Source organism: Mus musculus, chromosome 4 (assembly GCF_000001635.26).
Source record: "Mus musculus strain C57BL/6J chromosome 4, GRCm38.p6 C57BL/6J".
In the NCBI taxonomy this organism is placed as follows: Eukaryota; Metazoa; Chordata; class Mammalia; order Rodentia; family Muridae; genus Mus; species Mus musculus.
The window spans coordinates 101,343,585-101,359,026 of NC_000070.6; the positions used below are offsets into that span (position 1 = coordinate 101,343,585).

General features: G+C 45.2%; 2 long non-coding RNA genes and 1 other non-coding gene across 3 annotated transcripts in view; 1 reads left to right on the forward strand and 2 right to left on the reverse strand.

Annotated features, from left to right (window-relative positions):
• Positions 1-2,939: 2,939 nt before the first annotated feature.
• On the reverse strand, positions 2,940-12,664 carry E130102H24Rik (RIKEN cDNA E130102H24 gene). The gene is made up of 2 exons (NR_040708.1): positions 12,497-12,664; positions 2,940-3,519 (listed from the first exon to the last, which is right to left on the reverse strand). It is a non-coding gene; the product is annotated as an RIKEN cDNA E130102H24 gene (long non-coding RNA).
• On the reverse strand, positions 3,361-3,443 carry Mir101a (microRNA 101a). Its single transcript, NR_029537.1, has one exon. It is a non-coding gene; the product is annotated as a microRNA 101a (primary transcript).
• Positions 10,199-15,442, forward strand: part of 0610043K17Rik (RIKEN cDNA 0610043K17 gene) — a 45,403-nt gene continuing 40,159 nt past the window's right edge. Inside the window, exon 1 of the long non-coding RNA NR_040640.1 lies at positions 10,199-10,304. This is a non-coding gene — a long non-coding RNA (RIKEN cDNA 0610043K17 gene). The remainder of the gene's footprint in view (positions 10,305-15,442) is intronic.

The window sequence follows — 15,442 nt, forward strand, 5'->3', positions numbered from 1 at the left end:
AATAGGGTTTTACTATGTAGCCCTAGCTAGTCTGCCACTATGTAGACTAGGCTCACATAGACCAATCTGGCTTTGAACTCATGGGTAATCCTGCATCTGCCTCCAGAAACCTGAGATTACAGGGGTGCACCACACCCATCCACCCCAAATTTCAAAGGCCCTAGGCCTTGGTGAGCTTCTGGAGCCACTACCTCTGTTCTCCTGACTCAGCCTGAGTCTTGTCTATAGAAACCGAATGTTGAGTCCAAACTACACCCAATATAGTTGTGATAGTTTTTGTAAACTCGACACAATATAGAATCACCTAGGAGATGGTTTTAGGGCATGCTTGTGGAGTATTATCCTTTGTGAGTGTGGGGGGATTTTCATTACATTAATTAAGGTTGAAGAGCTGCCCACCATGGTAGGCACCATTCCCTAGGCAGGAATCCATGACAGTGTAACAGGGAGGAAGCAGGCTAAACAGCAGTGTGCATAAACTCATTGCCCTCTCCTTCCTACTATGAACAGAACGTGGCCAGCTGCTTCAAGCTCCTGATGCCTTGAGAAATCCTCTCTCCCTGAATTTGCTTTTGTCAGGGCATCTTATCACTGCAACAGCAAAAGGAATAAGACAACTGCAACATGCCACGTGCATGAACGTGGCTTGTAAGGTCAAGCTTAGGCAAGTAACAAACCTGATGAATTTTTGTAAAACCAGTAGGAGGGAAAACAGGAAGGTCAGGAAGGTGGTGAAATCCACCCGAAAGCCAAGGATTACAAACTTGTTCCTTCTTCAAGCACTTTTTTTCCACCTGCTAAAACACTAAAATTTAGGAGTGTTTCCAATTACTTGAAGACTCACCAATCCCAGAACTTTCTCTTGAGTTCTTTCAGGGTTTCTGTCAAAAGTTCCTTTCCAAGGAATTTTAAGAGCGGCCCTCCCTCTCTATAACCCACCAAGGGGAGCCTGGCTCATGGTTTATGAGAAACTGTGTGAAGACACTTTAAGTACCATGCTGTAAACATGGTCAGTGTGGCCAAGCAGGTGTGGCCTACCAGCTTGGCTCCTTTTTGGGTGGATGCCACAGACTCTCTGGGTCCCTGGTCTGTGAAGAACAGGATTTCTTAGGCAGATGGGCAAAGAATATGGATGAAAATGACAGACAGATACACGAAAGATGTGTTGAATCTGAATGTATTGTTCTGGTTGAGCTTTAGACTTATATTACAACGAATTATCAGAGGATACAAATCACAAAAAGACAAGATACACTGAAATTCACCAGTTACAGCAGAAAGAAATTTACAGGGACTAATTAAATGTTTACATTAGGGATAACAAGCCCTGCCTAGGATCAGCCTAATGCCAGGCAAGAATTTCACACTTTAAGGTTAAAAGCATCAGGGGGTTGTTAACTCTTGATAGGCCTTAAGAGTAATGCATTATCACAGAGCTCTAAATTCTTAGGTCTAGTAAAACTATCTTGTCTGGAGAGTTTCCCCTTATCAGGGTAGTATATCAACTTATACTTGACATAGAATGTAGCCTGTAGTAAAAGATTTCTATCTCAGTGAGACTTTTAGTCTCTATCTACAGACAGCTGAGTAAATGACAGATGTTTATATTGTTTTATGATGGGACTAATTAGTTACTGAATAGGTTAAGCTCCTTGCTGCTATCTGAAATCTAAGAACACTGGAAAAAGGCTTTAGCTATGTTAGAATACAATCTTAAAAGGCATTTACTATAAGGTAATACTATATAGAGTGCACGTGGATCTATACACTAGACTAATGTGAGAATGGAAAAATTAATTTTATGGTTTATATAGATTAGGGAGAAAATGCCAGGCCCCTGGGAAGGGAGTTTCCTTGAAACTCTTTGCTTCATGAACTAGCTTTCCAGCTTTCGCTTTGTCAAGCTGACTCCACCAGAGTCCCTGGCAGGTGGAGAAAGGAAAGAAGTGAGAGAGAGAGAGAGAGTAACTGGTAAAGAGACGGGGTGGCTCCCGGCGCCTGGTTTTCCTCCTCTGTCCTGGTAGAGAAGTGAGTACTGAAAACTAAGACACTAAGTGGACATGTCAACATATGCTAAAAGTCATATATGGCTTTGCTCTCCTGGCCCATCTGGGTCCTTGCCATTGGTTAAGTTCAAATGGGCATGACTCTTTACATGTAAGTCATGGCTTCAGTTCCTTTACCACGTAGAAAGGATCCCAGACATACATGTTAGTCTAGGAAGAGGTGATAGGACCTTGTTTAAGTTTGGAGCCTAAAACACATATTCCATGCAATTGCCTGGGCCCCACACTAGACTGTGACCCAAAAGTGTCACCAACTGTGGTACTCACTGGCTTGTGTATTCAAAGTCCTTAGGAGGGATGAGTGACAGAGAGAAATGTGATAAATCCTGGGTTCTCTAAGAGCCTCACTCTCTACTCCAATTATATGTCATGCACATGCCGTTGTGTGCATGCATGGAGGAGCCAGAGGTTAACCTCAAGTGTTACTCCTCAGGAGCCGTCCACCTTGTTTTCTCAGTATGCTTGGAGATTCGGTGAGGCTGGCTGGCGAGGAAGCGCCGGGGATCTACCTGTCTCTGATTTTCAGCACTGAAGGATTACACTCACACATTACCATGGCCAGATTTTCACACTGAGGCTGGGCCTGAACTCAGGTCCTTGTACTTACACAAGCACACGCGTGACAGAGCTGTCTTCACAGACCCCACTCATGGTACTTTTTAAGGTGATGTGGGCTGAAGACACATCCTCTATTAAGGTTCTAGATCTTCATGCAACCATGATACTGGCTGGTATCTCTAACTTCAGATCTCTGAAGCTGATCTGTGCTGTCATGTAGAGTGGTCTTATTTACTTAATAGAATAAAATAATATTTTCATGTAGAGGTGACATTCCATAACATTTTTTTTTTGAAAAAGCCATGTCACTATCCATTCCTTAATCAGATATAATTTTATTCATATGCATTGATACTGTCTGACACATAATGCCATTCCCTGTTTAACTCTGACCACCCAACAGTGAAGGACCAAATGCAAAGCTGTCAATTAAGTTACTTTTTTTGTTTATAAAATGGATCGTTTCTCTCCGTTTGAGATATGTTGATTTGTCCTTAGGACTTTCTTAGTGTCAATCTTCCCAGACATGAAAGGTTCCACAGACCCTGTTTGTCCTCAGCATAACCGTCTTCATACCCTGTGCAAGCTGCTACATTGTTTTGCTCCTTGTTACCAAATGGAGCCTGGAAGAGTGGTGAACACAGGAGCGGTGTGAAGTGTGTCTGGTCCTGTCCCGGTGTCCTGCTTCCCATGCCTTTCGCCTGCTGTGATGAGACTTCTCGGGAGGAAGGCAAGATGGCTGCCATCCTTCAGTTATCACAGTACTGTACCTTTAGAATGGACAGCATCAGCACTGTGATAACTGAGCCAGGGCAGCCTGTCAGTCACCGTGTCCGTCAGTGACGTCACCCCCTTCGAAGGTGCCCCTCGGAGTGAAGGACTGAAAGATGCACTTCTGGATGGAGGCAAAAAGCAGAAGAAAAGAGGTCATTTGATGAGGGTGAAGCAGTAAAGACCAATTGAACTACAGTAAAGGAAAGGTGAACACATCTCTCTCTCTCTCTCTCTCTCTCTCTCTCTCTCTCACACACACACACACACACACACACACACAAATGGAGTAAGCACAAGTGAACTTTCTTTCTGGTTATATGCACATCTTACATTTCTCAGTATGTCTCTATGTTCACAGACCGCATCCCCCCAATCTCACACCTATGCACCAAGTGTTTATTCCAGGAAGGTTAAGTTTCAAGCCCTTTCTTAGAGCCAGGCTTGTTGGCGCCAGCCTTTATCCCAGCACTCAGAAGGCAAAGGCAGGCTGATCTCTGTGAGTTCTGTGAGACACGGTTCCATAACCAGACACCAGAGGGTGCTTCACAGCTGCCTGAGAGTCAATACTTTTCTGTTTGTTTCTTCATTTAATTTTTATAAAATCCTACGGAGTTAACAATGAATTGTTCTCAAACCCATCCAAAAAGGAATTATGGAACTAGGTTCAGCAACATGATAGCACTTTACAGATTGAAGAAACAAAACGAAACTCAGGGCAGGAAGTCGGAGAGGGATCCGATCAAGAACCATAAACGTGCATGAAATTGTCACAGAATAACTTCAAAAGTACATGTGCATGTGCATACACACATGTACACACAACACACAGCTGCTGAGGTCACTTAGCAGTTAAGAGTGTAGACTGCTCTTATAGAGAACCTGGGTCCCATTTCCAGAATCCAAACAGTGGCTTACAACCATCTCTAATTCTAGATCCAGAGGATCTGATGCTGTCTTTCTGCACCCTGGGGGCACTGCACACACACACACACACACACACACACACACACATGCACACACGCACAGCACACAGACATACACGCAGACAAAACACTCAAATCCATAAAATAAAAATAAAGCCAGTGAGGTGGTGCACACCTTTAATCCCAGCACTCAAGAGGCAGAGGCAGGAAGAAGTCTGTGAGCTTGGGTCCAGCCTAGTCTACATAGCAAGCTACAGGACAGCCAGGAATACATAAACATCCTGTCTCAAAAAACTAAAAAACAAAAATCTTTTTTAAAAAAGTGTAAAAAAAACCCACAGAAACCCTGGGACATTCTGTGATTTGCCCAAGATCTTATAACTAAGCAACTCAGGTCCAAATTAGTTTCTGTAGACATTGGATCTTCCTTCTCTCCCCTGCTCATCTCATCACTGTCCAGGATATTCAGTTGATAACACTCACAAACATTACTGAGTGTTTTGTACGGAGATCTGGTTTCCTAGTAACCCAGACCATGAAACAGAAACTAATGGTTTGTACTTTCAGAAGTAATTCCCCCCAAATCAGTCTTGCTGCTCTAGACTCTGAACAGTCACGTTGCTGACCCGCTGGGCGGTGCTCACCCACGCCATGCTCTCACTGTGGTTTATGCCAGTTCTACAGGTAAAATCGTGTGAGGCTAGAAATCTTTGGGATGACTTTTACATAATAATAATCAATATATTACTAACATATTTATTAATAAAATCACTAACATAGGGTGTAGTTATTAATATACAATATAACCATTACCACACATTATCTATTATAGTAGGTATAATAGATAATAAATTATTAATGCAATAATTAAAATAATAATAATAATGGATACAGGGTTTCTCTCTGTGGCCTGGCTGTCCTGGAACTTGCTATAGATCAGGCTGGCCTCAAACTCACAGATCTATCTGCCCCTGCCTTCTAAATGCTAGGACTAAAGGCATGCACCACCACTGCCATGCTGGAATGTGTCTTTTAAAAAAGGCAACACAACATCACTTTCATTATTAGTAGCTGTACCTTTGAGACATACCCTAAAGTTACTTCAGAGAGGAGTCCTGTTTTTAATAAAAGGTACAAAAAAGGGCTGGGCATGGTGGCGCATGCCTTTAGTCCCACTAGGGAAGCTGAGGCAGGTGGATCTCTGTGCCTTCTAGGCTACCCTGGGAGGTGTTTAAAAAGGTCTGTAAGATCAGAATGTCAACATAAGAATACCAACGTTTTAAAACCATGATTCATTCCATTTTCCCATGTCAGTCACATCTCAAACAATTTCAGCATGAGCAGAGCTTGACAAGTATTTGAAAAATAATGGTGTTTTCAATTAGTCATTTGCTCAATTTCAAAGACTCACTATATGCAGATCAGACATTAACTCTGCCTCAAATAAGTCAGATAGGCGAATCAATTCTTTAGATCAGGAGTCAAAAACCAGAATAGCACAATGAATGTAGCTCAGCAAGTAACTCTATGTACTACAAAACTGACCTTCATCTTTAGAAAAGTGATAACCAAATGAAATAATCTACCTCACAGAAATTAAAAACAACCTCTCCAAAGTGCAAAGATAGCTAAAAGTTAAGGCGTCATTGGCAAGTAGGGCTTAGCAAACTGATGTAATACATATTTGAGGCACAAGGTGGCAGTGAAGATTGAAAGAAAGAACGAGCTGGTGCCCACAACTCTTGATTCCTGGAAATGGTTGCACGTTTTCACCCAAATCATACGCAGGTCATGTGAACAAAGCTAGTTTGATTGTTACAAAAGAAAAAAGTTTGGAGATCTGAGTAACCAAAAAGTATAAAAATACTAATGCTTAGTTTCTCCTGACCACAGAATCTTCTCCATCTATGGAAACACACTTGAATTCCAGCGTTCCAGAGGCAGAGGCAGGCAGATTTCTGAGTTTGAGGCCAGCCTGGCCTACAGAGTGAGTTCCAGGACAGCCACGGCTACAGAGAAACCCTGTCTTGAAAAACCAAACCAAACTAACACCAACACCAACAAAAGACAAAACAGCCAGACATAGTGGGCCGTGCCTATTCAATCCCAGCACTGTGGAAGCATTATGGCTGCGTTGAGTTCCAAGTCAGCCTGAGCTAGAGGGTGAATTCTAGGCCAACCTTAAATATAGGGAGACCCTGTCTTAAAAACAAGCAAACAGACAAACAAAAAACAAGACAAGACAAAACAAAACAAAACAAAAAAACCCAAAGTTTAAAAACAAAACAACAAAAAAAGAACCAATTTCTTCGTAATTACTTCTCCGAAAAATTTCTTAAAATCCAAGTCCTTCAGGGACAGTGCTGTGCCATATACCTTGCTCCTGAGTGACACAGAATACAAATGATCTGACTGAAGGTACACTGTGCTCCTGCCAACTGCAAGCTAAAAAATTAACATATGACCTGAAGCCATTAAACTGCCTATGTGTTACATAACTGGAGGCATGGGAAGTTGCCCATAAGCCAGAACTGTTTGAAGACTGCTGCTGGCTAATTTAAATCCCCAACTCCTTTAACTTGAAAACCATAAACCAGCTGACTGACAATATTAAATAGTATGGCAGTGTCCTGGCAGCAGGGGTCTCCACATCCGCACTTGCCTGGCCAGGAGCCTCAGTGGTGCATGCAGTGTGCACCTTGCTGCAAACTCGGCTATATTACACTTTAAGAAACTAAATGTGCCAAAGACTTGTGGAAAACCCTGGAAAAGGTTGCAGATTGGTTTGTTGTTTTTTGTTTTCCCTCTTCCTTGAGGAGAAAGACCGGTTAAAAGTCAAGGCAACACGTTCTGTTCAAAGCCAGCCCTGACATTCAAACACAGCCAGCACCAAGACGCGCACATCACTGTCCCATCCACTTCGGGCACTGGCCTCGAAAATGTTCAGGCTGCACAGCAGCAGGCCCATGTAGATGAGATCAAACCAGCATCCTTCCAGAGAAGACATGTACAAAGTCCCACAGGCAGGGGGCTGGAGAGATGGCTCCGTGAGTAAAACTGCTTCTTTCAAAGGCTGATGCCTGGAGTTCCATCCCCGGAGACCTACATGATGCAAGAGAGGACAGACTTCCACAACTTCCACACAAGTGCCATGGCTCGCTCTCACACACACACACACACACACACACACACACAAATTTAATTGAGTAAAAACAATAAAAAACAGGCTTTGTTCCTCAAGCTCATGATTTTCGTCCAAAAATGTCCAAGAGACAGAAATCTGATTGTTCCATATGCTCTCTTTTAAAAGCCTTCCCTTTTAATCCATGTAGCTCAGTGTGAATGTAGTTAGCCTGGCTACTCAAGTTACTTTACTTTCTGACTCTGCTCTGGATTGCATTTTATACCCAGAATTTTGACTTTATAGTTTACTCACAAGTAATTTCCACTCCGTGTTTACCTCTATAGAATATGCTTTTACAGTAATCAAAAACACCCCAGTTGAGGCTGTGTGCACTGGCACACACTGGTAATCCCTGCCCTTGGGAGGCTAAGAAAAAGAACTGCTTTGTTTGAAGCCTGTTTGGGCTACGCATTAAGTTTGAGGCCAGCCTATGCTACAGAGCAAGAGCCCATCATTCATTCTCATATATATATATATATATATATATATATATATATATATATATATATATATATATGAATGATTGGGAAGATGGCTAAGTAGTTAGGAGCACTTGCTGCTCTTCCAGAGGACCTGGGTTCAATTCCCAGCACTGACAAGGCAGCTCATAACGGTCTGTAATCCCAGGGGATCTGATGCCCTTTTCTAGCACGGTACACTGATAAGCATGCAGGCAAAACACCCTATTCACATAAAAATAAAAATAAAGGTTAAAAAGAATCTTTGGAAGACTTACCCAAAATAACAATAAAAACAACCAGTCAACCAAGTAGTTTCTTACAAAGTTACTCATTACAAATAGGAAAAAAATATTAATTGTAGCTGGCCATGATCCCAGCACTGGGAGGTTACTGCGGGAAGATCTGGTGTTTAAGGGTAGCCTGGGCTACATAACAAAAAGTTAACTTCAGACTGATCACCACCACTAGCCATCCCTAAAACTTCTGATGGTTTTTCTGTTAGCCTACAGTGTCCTATTTACTGACGCACTGCCATTTAAATATTGAGTCTTAGGTTTTGAAAATCCCTAATGCACAGTTAAAAGGGATAATACCAAAGATTTAATGTTGATCTCCAATTCACACCCTTTGGCTAGACCATAAATATAATCACACACCACTTCTCTGCAGGGTCCCCCATTCTCATTACTAGCCTTATTCGTGTGAAATAAACGTGTTTCTACTGGCAAGGCATGCCACGGTGACATGTCACTCACTGAGCGGGGATAACTGCACAGCCTGGCACTGTGTGTAGTTAATAACCAGTCAACTCTCTCTAAAGTCACACAATGTTCTTTTCATGTCCCTTCTCAGCACATCTCAGCCATGTCCAAAAGTTCAGCAAACACTGGCTCTTCATTTCTCTGGTTATCAATAAGATTGTCTATTTGATTTCTTTCTTTGCAGTATATTGGACAGTTTGTCATTTATAAAATAAGGATAGTACACACAGGAGGCAGAGGCAGGTTGATTTCTGAGTTTGATGCCAGCCTGGTTTATGTAGTGAATTTCAGGCCAGCCAGGGTTACATAATGAGACCCTGTCTCAAGAAACAAACAAATGCCTTCCCAGTGCCATTACTGAATTTCTTTAGACAAAACAAATCCCCCTAAAGCAGTATTCCTCATTGCTGCTGTGTTATAGTTTTGGGAGGGTCAGGAGTTGGCAATCCTGAGCTCTAAAGGAGATGAAATTAAAAGAAAATACAAAATAAATGAAGGTAATAGAAGACTGGCAACATTGTCACCATGTGTCACAACTGCTGCCACGTCACCTAGTGTTTTCAGATACATTGTTACTGCCAGGAGACGTTTAAACAAGCAGCTGTTGGGAGGTACCTTAGTTTTCCCAAATTTCCCACAAGCCACTGCTACCCCCTTAAATTTTTTTTCACATTTTGTTAGTTTGGTTTTAACCTCCTGAAAAGCAGACATTAGGAGTTCTGGGACAGAGGAATAGTTCCATGTGGTGGGATTCCTCAGTCTTTAGACCAGGCTGGCCTCGAACTCAGAAATCTACCTGCCTATGCCTCCCAAGTGCTGGGATCAAAGGTGTATGCCACCACTGCCTGGCTATAGACACATTTTTAAAAACTGAAATTAGCTGGGCTTAGTGGTGCGCACCTTTAGTCCCAGCACTCAGAAAGCAGAGGGAATAAGATCTATAGGAGTTCAAGGCCAACCTGATCTAAAAAGTGAGTTCCAGGACAGCTAGGGCAACACAGAGAAACCCTGTCTTAAAAATCCAAAAGGAAAACAAAACCTTTACCCCACTAAGCTAAAATTAGTAAGTGACATATTATAAACCTGTATTTCTTTTCTATACTGCCTTCAAAAAGCCACTGTATTTATACTTAAAACATATCTTGATTCCAGTTCTTAATTTTCAAGAGATATTTAATCTGTATTTAGATTCAACAGTGTGTATATATATATGTGTGTGTGTGTGTATATATGTGTGTGTGTGTGTGTGTGTGTGTGTATGCATGCTAATGTTTGTTTCCCAAACAGTTAAGTTTCCAATACCTGAGTCATTTATGGATTCTAAAAGTTAAATGAGTTTCAAACTTGATCTCATCAGCCTCTTTAGTTTAGATGGCTGGAGCCTAGGGTTGCTAGGGGCTACAGTAGTAGCTGGTACAGACTATTCTGTCAGTCACTTAGATTTTTTTAAACCTGAATCCGGATACAAGCCCTTAACCCACTGAGCAGCAAGTCTTGCTGCCGTATACACCAACTGTTCCAGTATGTTCTTTTTCTACAATACATTGCAAAGCAGCTGTTTCTGGAAAGTCGGCTCGGTAAGGAGAAAGGTGTTATCTCAAATCAGGGGCATAGCCAGCCAAGCTTAGTGGCACACACCTTTAATCCTAGAGACAGGTGATCTCTGAGTTCCAGGCTAGCCTGGTCTATGGAGAGAGGGGGAGGGGAGAGAGGAGAGAGGAGAGTGGAGAGAGGAGAGCGAGAGAGCGAGAGAGCGAGAGAGAGAGAGAGAGAGAGAGAGAGAGAGAGAGGGAGAGAGAGAGAAAGAGAGAGAGAAAGAGAGAGAGAGAGAGAGAGAGAGAGAGAGCACACCACACAGAGAACAACCAGGGTTAATTTCCAAGGAAAAGGGGAGAAACCTTGACACTGGAGCTTCTTTGTCTAGGACATTAGTCACCCTGTGAAAGTTACAATTATTGTTTACACTAAGCCTCTCAACTTTCAGAGAACAGCTGCCGCTGCATCCTAAGACTCACTCTTCTTCAAGTACCCCTTCCTAGCTTCTGTCTACCAGGCTGATCTACCAGGGTTGCAGATCATAATCCACGAGTCCCACTTTATACATACAAAGACCTGCTACTGTTTACATGCCAACACATATGAATAATAAACACCACACCTCAGTTATCATTCATGAGCCTCAGTATTCCAGACTACCTCGAGAAAAGCATTTACTAACACTATAGCTTTCTCTTCCCTTTCACGCTGGGTCACAGCTCACTTTGTTCCCCCAGCCGCTGATTTCAAAGTTGATCTCGTGAAGGAACTGGATTCCTAAGGTAGTTAGTTCTATTTTGAGCCTTCTTCCTGTTCTGAAGCTAAAGTTGGAAGGGCTTAGTGGTGATGTCATGGAAGGGAGAAGTGCCTTTTTTCAGAAGGGTCTCTTCTGGCAATTCCCAGGACACATAGGTGGTGAACGATCCCCCTCTCACCATCCCTCACCTCTCCTTCCCTCTGGAGTCCCAGTTAGTCACTAGCCAGGAAGAAAATCAACTCTAATAACAGGCAATCACACTTGCATATTTTATATTCCAAACATAATAAATGAAAAGACAGAGAAAAAAATTGCCTAGTTCTAGGAAAGGGGTGGGGGTGGCTATCTCTCCCCATCCACTCTCTCCAATATAAGGCCAGGAGGAGCAAAAGGCACTGCAGAAAACAGCTGTTAGGAAGAATTCAGGAGGCTCCGGGAGGAGAATGCTACGGGGGTTTTGGAAACCGGAACTTGAGGACACCCCCCCCCAAATCCTTTCTTCTTCCCTCCCTCTTGGAAGAGACTTGGGGCTGGGTGTGCCTTCTGCTTTGAGAAGCATTTGGCTCGGTAGAAAGGCAAGGGGCCAGGGTGCGGCCCACAGGGAATAAAAGCTTAGGCCTGGCTCTGGGCTAAGTTTAGTGGGAGATAGAGGAGACCGGAGAAGTGCAGGTCTGAGTGGAAGACCTACTGTGGAATTAAAAAAAAAAAAAACCCTCACTAGGGGCAGGGCGGGAGACACCTCTCTTTTTCAACTTAAACTCAACAGTTCATTGCCGGTGGGAAGAAGGGTGAAGAAAGAGACAAATTTTAACGTAAACTGTGAATTGCAACTTCTGGGGACTAGAGAGGGCTGACGTACCAACGCTATCAGCAGGTGAAAAGAAGCGCCTTTTACCAATTCTGGGGTGTCGAGGTCTGGCCAAGCTCTGGTGGGCAGGGCACTGTCTGGCTTCTTAGCTCACCTCGCCTCCAAAGCGGGAAGAAGCATAGGTGTGGTCTTTCTCCAGGAAGGTGGCAGCTGGCTTCGCGGGGCAAGGGAAAGGATTCCTCACCGGGAAGGCGGGGAGGAGCCCCGGGGTCAGCTGCGGCCAGGAGCCGGGGTCTTCGCCAAGTCCCCTCCCCCTCCTGAAAACCGACCTGGACTAGGATCGATTACAGCAACACCCTCTCGCCTTCCCAATAATTTCGCAAATAATAGTAATAAGCCCAGCCCCTCTGGCGCACGTTTAAAACAAACAAGCAAACAAACAAAAACCCAGAGCCCTGAGCGGTGGAAACAAACAGGTGAGTCCAGGGAGAAGCGGGAAAGAGTGGGGGATAAGAGGGGGGGCGTTCCCAAACGTAAGGGGAAACAGAGGTTCTCCCAACCTCTCTCCATTTTCCTTCCCCCTGCCCCCCAAGAGTCTGCGTGACAGGCTAGGTACCGCAAAGCCCACTCTGACAGCCTTCCCGCAGCCCGCGCCCCCGCCTGCCTACCCTAGGCTCCCGTGTCCAGGCTTCGGGGACCGCGCGGCGCTCGCCCGCACCCCGGCCCGCCACCGCCGCCGCGGGGACTCCGCTCTTCCTCTCTCCGCCTCCTCCTCGCAGACTCCTCCCGCCGGATCCGTCATGTAAACAACATCCCGGCTCTATTTCCAGCGGCCGCGGGACGGCGAGGGAACCGCGCCAGCGCCCAGCCACCGGGCGGGGGTGGGGGGAAAAGCGAGTGCGCCACAGCTCCGGGCCTGGCCCCGAGCTGCCGCCCCGCGCGGTCCGCCGCCTACCGGAGCTGGCGCCGAGCGCCCAAAGGCGTCCAACAGCAGCCTCCGCCCCCGCCGTCGTCTCCGGGCTCCGGGATACGGGGCCGGCCCGGGTGCGAGCGCCGTGCGCGCGCCGCACAGCCGCTCTCTGCGCCCCGCGGGCCGGCCAGGGCGCGCCGCCAGCCCGGGGCCGAGAGCGCAGCACCCGGAGCGCGCACACGGACGCCGCCCCCGCGGCCGCGCGCACCCCGCACCCACCTGCGCCCTCGGGGGTCCCGAGCCCCCCTTTCTTTGTTCATCCCGCTATTTGCATGAGGATTATCTAATGACGCAGCAAGGCTCGCCACAACGTGACCGTCGCCATTTTTCTGTTTTTATTCTAGCTTTGCCATGTGATAGATTGGGGAAGGGGGGGGGGGGGTGGAAAAGGGAGAGAGACAGGATTGAAGGAAAAAAAAAAAAAAAAAAAACTTCCGGGTCTCATGACCGGGAAGGGAGAAAAACAAAAGGGAGACGAGACACAACTCCAGGCGAAGGACGTGGTGCGTGTGCGCGCGTGCGCGCCGGTCTCTCCGTGCCCAGGAGCCGGAGGCTGGGGTGCTCCAAGCATCCTCCCATCATCAGGGTCCGCGGATCCTGGTTGTGCGGGCCTTGTGCTCCATCCTTCTGCTGGGTACCCGGCTGCCTGCCCTTGCCTGGCTCCAGTGGCTCAGTGGTCCATTCAAATAACAGAATCGGAAGACCGCTGCATTTTCTAAGTTGTAAAACAGTTCGCTCCGAGGACCCCCACATGGCGAGGGCAGGGGGAATCAGACCAGTTCAGATTTTCTTTCTGCTTCCTTTTCTCTTTTCCTAAAGCTGGACGCACAGCTTAGGGATGGTTTGTGGCGTTGCGGGCTTTTTGGTTTGGTTTGGTTTGGTTGGGCGAGGGCGTGCATCGTGGCTGGATTTATTGAGGTAGAAATTTAAATAAAAGGTTCAGTGCTAGGAAGGGTTGAGAAGACTGCTGCAGAGCTTTGGGCCGATTCGTGTTCTACCGTGTTAATTCACATTCACAGGACGTGATAGGTGCCCAGAGTTCACGGTTGCTGAAAGGATAAATGTCTGGAACTCTGCCAGGTCTCAGTGACAGAGTTTGGTGCTTTCGGTTACTTGTGTGTGTTCCTTCAAGAGCTTTCACTTTTGTTTCTCTTCTGCGTGCCTCTCGTATGATTGAAAGCAGAAGTGGACCTTAGCGTTGACTAGGGCGCTACCACTTACAGGTGAGAGACACAGGGTAGGTCTAAGCTAAATACCGTGTTAGACCCCAGTTTGTTTGGACCGAGAGACAGCTGAGGGGGTAAAGTAGAGCCTAGCACCGTGCAGCTGTAGTTCCGTTTTGTAACATTCCTGTGCCTAGAACTTAAAGATGGATAACTCAGAACTGCTAACCCCACAGGACTGCTGCGGGGGTTCATGACCTCTTCCGGCACCTTTCTTGAGTGTTGACTCAAATATGTGTGTGAACACAGCTTCTTTTCCTCTTCTTCTGGGGAGCATCCTTGTCATTGAACAAGGCAACATGTGTGCTGTGAAGTGTTTCTGTCCTGCTCACAGAGTTGAAAGCTCTCCTGTGTCTTCGTAATATTTATTTCATGGTGCCTTTCAACGTCGGGATTCGGGACAATGACTGGCTTTTCCGCTAGTGGGGACAAGCTTTGAGAACCACAGCTCTCTGTAGTCAACACTGTTTTCTTGCCATAAAAGCCAAGGGAGGCTTGAAGGAGACCTTTCCCACAATCCAATCCTGACCAGTCTAGGAAATTCCTTGCGTGTTTCCGGTAAAGGTTGGACAGAAGTCGTTTCATGGCTCTTACACCTTTTGCTGACCATTCTTGGCAGGCTTCTTTGGTTGCACATCCAAGTAAAACATACTTTGTTCTCTCAACTTTTTAAACTAACTGCTTTCCCCCATCTTTTTTTTTCTTTCTTTCTTTCTATATTTGGCTCCTCTTCTTTGAATTCTCTCAAATTCAAATAAATAAATTAGTTATGCCGACTCCTGCTCTTTTGCTTTCATGGACTAGACTACAAATGCTTGAAGTCTGAACTGCGATTTAATCTTGTTGAGTTAGGAATCAAATCATAGGTTCTATGTTTTCCTTAGAGGGGAGTAGGAACTGAACCCAGGGCCTAATGTATGCTAGGGAACAGTGTCCCTGATCTGCACCCTAACTCAGAACCTCTAGGTCTGGGACCCTATGAATTAGCTCCCAGTGCTAGTAGCAGGCCAAAAAGGGCTGTTGAAAAGATGCATGTCCATATTTATATGTCCATGTTATATATATATGGACCTGGGAGATTCTGTTGCATAGCTGCGTATATCTGTATCTATGAATAGGACAGATAATAGCTAGAGGCCCCATGTGCTACTCTCGATAACCACAAGAATGGTCATAACTTAGCTATAACACCATAAGCTTTCATTGAGGTGGGAAGAAGCCTAATTATATAACTAAATCATCTGTTCCTTTAACTGTAAAGCTGAAGAGAAAAAGAAATTGATGCGAACTCCAAGAGTGTAATTATAGGAAAAACACCCACGTCTCTTGCCATCAATACATGAGCACTCACACGTTTTCAAGGTCAAATTTTGGTCTTCAAGATTACTACATAGCTGCTGATTAAATGCATTCAGGAGTCC